We start from the raw sequence: 6,696 nt of genomic DNA, 5'->3' as shown, positions 1-6,696 counted from the left end.
ATTGTACACTTAAAAAAAAGACTCACACAGCATATGCTATGACATATGTCAAAATCTCAGAAATTATGAAAAGATAGCAATATTCTGTGTTAGTAAAGATACAGAATAATTGTGTAATAAAATTAGTTTCTTAATAACAGGTAAATGTGCTTTATTAAAATTACTATAGTAAACATCTTTTTAACCTAAAACACTATTAGTGCTGAATAAATTTGCCTTATTGAATGATATTCTGTTTCATTTTTACTACCTAGACCCCTTCAGAAAACATCTTTAGAAAAAAGAATTTTCACCCTTAGCTTATCCTTCTCAATTGTCTAAAAAGTACTTGTATGTCTGTAAGTATGTATACTGGAAAAGAACAAAAAAGGAGACAGAAATTCACTTTATTGGGGTCATCATTTTTACCGTTTTTCAGGTGTTTACTGAACTAACTGCTTTGCTTGGGAGCTGTATGGATGTACCACTGAGTTGTAAAACAAAATGCAACTCTCAGACATAGGACTCCAGGATTTCCTTTCTCTCAAACAGTTCTACATCACAGAAGAACAATGCTGAGGGCACAGTCTACATCTGGAGTTTCCTGCAGATATAATATATTCTAACTAATACTTTCATCAATAACTTTTTTACTCTCGATTATTGTCTAAATTCCAAAAGCAAAACTAGGCATATCAGCTTTCACTCAAAGCCTTTGGGAATAAGTTTAGAATCATACCGCCAGAAAGAAGAAAAGGAAAGAATCGAAATTTGAGGCACAGTCACCACTGTAATCAGCATTCTTAAAACTAAATTATAGGGCTTCCCTGGTGGCACAGTGGTTTAGAGTCCGCCTGCCGATGCAGGGCACACGGGTTCGTGCCGCGGTCCGGGAGGATCCCACATGCCGCGGAGCGGCTGGGCCCGTGAGCCATGGCCGCTGAGCCTGCGCGTCCGGAGCCTGTGCTCCGCAGTGGGAGAGGCCGCAACAGTGAGAGGCCCCCGTACCGCAAAAAAAAAAAAAAAAACAAACTAAATTATAAAGAGGAAACAAACTTCACCAATGAAAGTAATAAGGAGAAAGATATTACTTATGGTCATCGAGTGGTTATCATTCTCAAATGTTGGCCCACTGAAATGGTGTCCAATATACACTGAGAATCTGGAGGGCTTTGGCTCCTCTAGCTTTTTAAAATGATGACATCATCTCACAAGGGACGAAAAGGAAATGCCACCCATGGAATTACAGCCTTTACTTAATATCCTAAAGCTAACTCAATATTACTGTGATCATTTTGTTGTAGCTACTAGAAATAACTTGCATTTTTACCATACTGTGTTCAAAGCACTTATACATTTATTTAATTTTATTATCATAGTCATCATCTAAAGTCAGAAGACATTAAATATTATTAGTATCATTTTCCAGATAAATCAACTGAAATACAGGTTTAACTTCTTGGCTTGACAACCTAGTTTTCACAGGCCCTTATACCTTTCCCTTCTCGAGACATTTCTTTGTAAAATACCACAAAAATATTTGGAACAGAAACCAGTGACTAATCTATTCCCTAATAAGCATTTCGCATATTTTTCAAACTACCTCCTTAGAACAATTTATATCTTTATAATTAATATTTTTTATAAATAACAAAACAGAACACAACAAACTTTTAAGTCCAATTATATGCTACAACATACGGTCGCCTAAAGACTAAATACCTGACCTCCAAAGGAAGTTTAAAAGAGCCAGTCACCAACTACTGAAAGCATCTTCAATTTGTGTTTAAGCTTGTCTCTTAGATAACACTGTCTTTGTGAGGCATTCTACACCAGAGATTGTTTGCACATTTCCCCATGAAAAATGGGCCTAGGATATGACAAAATGGGATTGATGTCACATTTAATAAATTTATTAAGCAATTATTCTAAAAACTTCAGAGAATGAGAAGGTACTTCAAGACTCCTTTTAGGATAATTTTACTAAAGGAATAGATTCAACAGTATTCATGCACAGCGTGTTTTTGCATTTATTATTATTCAGTAAATACTTATCATTAATTTCTAACTATGGGTCAAGTTTATTCTTGACACTAACAATATAGTACTAAACAATAAGTAGAAGGTCTTTGCTCTCAAGACACTAACAATATAGTACTAAACAATAAGTAGAAGGTCTTTGCCCTCAATATTCAGTAAATATTTATCATTAATTTCTAAGTATGGGTCAGGTTTATTCTTGGCACTAACAATATAGTGCTAAACAATAAGAAGGTCTTTGCCCTCAAGGAGCTTACATTACAGTAGATGGAAATGGAAAATAAACAAATTTAAAAGAATATTGGAGACTGGAAGCTTATACAGAGAGAACTAAAATCGGGCAATGTAAGAGAATAATTGAGTAGATATTTTTGAACGGATAGTTAACTCTGCTGAAGGTGATATTTAAACTGATATTTAAATGACCAGGAGAAACAAACTGAGCACAGATATAAAGATCACCACAGGGTTCTAAAATGGAATGAGCTTGTAACTTTTCTAGAAATAGTCTTTGGGGTTTTTTTTTTTTTTTAAATCTCTGCCCCCCACCATCTTTTTATGTGTAAACTAATCCTTGTTGAAAGCAATCTATGGCAAAGTTGTACTATTTTCTTTGGAAAATAAAAGATGGGTATATATATGAGTTAAATAGAAAAAAAAAAGGAAAGAGCTTAACTTGGCCAAAAAAAAAAAAGAGAGAGAGAGAATCCTACTGTGACTAACCTATAGTGATTACCAGATGATGTCAGAGGGCTAGGCCACAGCCAGATTACATGGGATATTTTGGTAAACCAGAACAAGGGTTTGTTTGTATACTAATAGGAAAGATCAAGCAGGTTGGGAATGGTGGGAGAAATGGATGACAGTAGACAGAGGAGTATCATAACTCAACAATATGATACTAGCTTTCCCTTGCCACGTCTATTTTATCCACTGTTTTGGGGGTGACTGAATTGAAGTAGAAGTATACTGACCACCCTATAAATATAACAGGGGTGAAGATTTCCAGTAAAGATAACTCCATTAGTTCTGACTCCGATGCAAAGGTTCCAAACCTCTGTTTGGAACCTCTCTGTTCCAAACAATGAGCAATAATACATAAAGGTAAAAATAGAAATAAGAAAATGTTATAAAAATCAAGATAAACATCTCTTGAATGAAAAGTGGTCAGCCAGGCTGAAGCCATGAGCTGTAGACCTCTAAGTCTGAAAAAGAGAGTGACAGCACGCAGGGAAACAGACAGAAACCAGGCTATTACTTGAAGCAAAAGACTTTGGTGGCGCTATTTCCCTCTTGGGATAAAAGACTGAAATATATTCCCACCATTTGCCTAGCACAGTGGTTCTCCACTGGAGGTGCTTTTGTCTCCCAGGAAACATTTGGCAATGTCAGGAAGTATTTTGGTTGTCAGAACTGGGAATGTAAAGATGCTACTCACATCTAGTGCATAGAGGCTAGAGATTCTGTAAAACGTTCTACAACACATAGACACAAAAAGCCCCACACAAAACAGAATTATCTGGTACAAATTGTCAATAATGCTAGCATGTAAATAGTGCAGTATTGAGTGCCAAGTCTCAATAGTGAGAAACCACAGTCACTTAAAGCCTAGAGACATCAAAAACACAGGCGAAGTCTCTCAACCAAAAACTAAACCAAGCGCTCCACTGGCTCAGTGATTACACCTGTGAATTCACCAATACTGCTTAGAAGCAGGAGCCACAAAATGAATAATGAGATCTGCTTATGGACTGCAGTCCTAAAAGACAATCATTAAAACCCTAGGCAGGGAAGAGTGGGAACAGAAAAGGAGTGTGAAGAAACATCAATTCAAAATTAAACTTTCAGTCAAAACTCCAAAACGTGAAGAAATGCTAAGAAAACCAGACAAAACAACTAACAATTAGAACATGAATGCACTTCAAATGTAATTATACATACAATCAACAGGAAAACATGATCTACTAAAATTGCTGAATTTCAAATTTCTTAATACAAGGAGACTACAAAGCAATGCCTACAAAGTTTGAAGAAAGAAAGTGTGACATAAGACATAACCAAACTCTGGTCCAAATAAAGGCAAGAGAAAAATAATTTTTTAAATAAAAAATTAAAATATAGTTCTCAAGAGTTTTCTACAGAAATTACCAGAGAATGAACAAAAAACCTGTGGCACAAGAATGAATGTATAATGAATCCATTTTATCATAAAATTAAAATAACGTGGAGGCTATATAAAAGACTATAAATGGACAAAAAATAGGTAAATAAAGCTGACAGGGGAAGGGAAAATGAGAGACAGTGAATATGCATGGGTTTCTTCGTCTCTTATCACCAAGTATCAAAACATATTCTTCAGGTATAATAAATCAAGTAATCATGGCATAGATATATTTAAAGACATAAAGGTAACATTAATAAAAAAATAACATAGTCAACAAAAAATATCGCATGGCAAAACAGAAAGATGAAAACGAAGTTAACATTGGACTAATTCCATCATTGCTTGTACAAAGGAATCAACAGTACAGTTGTTTGCTCACAAACTGGCCCCCATACACAGAGAAAGGCAAGGAGAAACCAAAGAAACAGGCCACGCCAGATTAGTAGGTGGCAGGTTAACTAAGCAAGGGAACTCACCAGGCTTGTCTGGGGCAGCTGCACGACGAGTATGAGACAGGCTGGGACCTGGGACCCTGTGCTGCAGTGCTTGCACCTGAACAGACATCTCCTCCAGCAACAGAATTCTAAGAAATTATAAGGGAGCAAACATAACTGCACACATACGCAGTCGGGGCAAGGTATAAACAATAACATACAAAAACGCCGAAAGGCAACTGCTACTTCGGAGGCGTCCGGAGCAAAAGCAGGGTACTGCGCATGATCCCTGCGCTCAGCACTGCCAATGGGGTGGGCAGACCACGTAAGCCACGCCTCCAGGCCGACCCACCCATCGGCCCCACCCTCACCCCATTTAATGAACCAGCTCGCCCACGCTACTCGAAGAGTGAGCAAGGGCACCTGTTAGTTGTTTTGCCCTCGTGCTGCACCAAGGGTCCCAATAGAGCCTTGCCTGAATTCCTCTCTGGCCTGTTATCAATTTCTATTGATTAAAGAGTCCAAGAACCCGGGTCGGTAACAAGTAGATACTCTACACCTGCCTACTAGAAACTTAGAAGTTTATACAGAGGGCTTAAAATGAGGTTTAACTCACCTGCAGAGTCCAGATCATCTAAACACATTGCCCTCTCAAGCCTGCGTCTTTGAAAACAGCTCCCACTGTGGGAACAGAGAGCAAGGTGTGCACTGCAAGGACAGGGGAGGGGGTGAGGAATCTTCCATTGCCCTGGTCCAGCTCTAGGGTCAACTAGCAGTCACATCCTCTTGACGACCTCTTACAACCACAGTTAATAAAAATAAAAAAGGAACTGCTAGGACTTCCCTGGGTGGCGCAGTGGTTAAGAATTCGCCTGCCAATGCAGGGCACATGGGTTTGAGCCCTGGTCCGGGAAGATCCCACATGCCACGGAGCAACTAAGCCCGTGCACCACAACTACTGAGCCTGCACTGTAGAGCCCATGAGCCACAACTACTGAAGGCCATGTGCCTAGAGGCCGTGCTCCGCAACAAGAGAAGCCACCACAATGAGAGGCCCTCGCACCGCAACGAAGAGTAGCCCCCGCGCGCCACAACTAGAGAAAGCCCGCACGCAGCAACGAAGACCCAATGCAGCCTTAAATAAATAAATAAATATTTTTTTAAAAAAAGGAACTGCTAAAACAAAAATATGGTAAGGGGCAGCGCAGAGCGTGGGGACCTGGGTCTGCAGCCTGCACTCTGCCGAGTGGGTGCCTGCCTTGTCCTGCCCACCAGGGCCCTGGGGGCTGTGGGTGGCTGATGTCTAAACACTGTGCACTGCTACGCTCTGCTCTCCCTGCGTAAATTCACAGACAGACGTGAGTGGGTACCAACAGAAAATGGTGTTGGTACAGTGGGAATGAGCAATTTTGCACAGGAAGCTTTGGGAGGTGTTCACCGTAGTCTGCCTGAAGTTGGGACAAAATTGAACAAACGAGAGGAGGTTGGTGCTTTGGAAAGTGTGAAAGCTGCTGGTGAACTCTATTCTCTATCAGGAGAAGTAACTGAAATGAATGAAGCCCTAGCAGAAAACCCAGGACTTGTCAACAAATCTTGTTAAGAAGATGGTTGGCTGATCAAGATGACACTAAGGAATCCTTCAGAACTAGATGAACTAATGAGTGAAGAAGCATATGAGAAATACATAAAATCTATTGAGGAGTGAAAATGGAACCCCTAAATAAAGTAGTTTGGAACCAAAAAGAAAAATCTCTGAAAATATTTATACATAGAAATATACAAATCATTATTGTGAAAAAGGGAATATACAAGTGTTGACTTGAAACAGACTGCCAGATACTTCCCCAGCAACAATGGATTTATTCAGGATAGCAGAGAATTGCAATTCAGGGTCTGCAACCATGAGCAAATTCCCCACAGGACAAGGGAAGAAAAACACTTTTATAGAGGGGAAAAGGAAGTTGGGAGCATTATTCTTAACAGAGTCCATGGCTTTTCACTGGCTGAGTCCTTGCCAGGAAAGAAGAGGAGTCTGTCTTCTTCCTGTTGGGCTCTGCTATCTGTTCAGGCCATGAGAGC

The 6,696-nt window shown here is 39.5% G+C and overlaps 1 pseudogene; it reads left to right on the top strand.

The window, feature by feature from the left end:
- Positions 1-4,899: 4,899 nt before the first annotated feature.
- Positions 4,900-6,322, top strand: LOC132427654 (glycine cleavage system H protein, mitochondrial-like; annotated as a pseudogene).
- The last annotated feature ends 374 nt before the right edge of the window (positions 6,323-6,696 follow it).

Source organism: Delphinus delphis, chromosome 6, assembly GCF_949987515.2.
Source record: "Delphinus delphis chromosome 6, mDelDel1.2, whole genome shotgun sequence".
Classification (NCBI taxonomy): Eukaryota; Metazoa; Chordata; class Mammalia; order Artiodactyla; family Delphinidae; genus Delphinus; species Delphinus delphis.
Note: the sequence above shows the minus strand (reverse complement) of the source record. Positions and strands in the feature narration are given on the sequence as shown.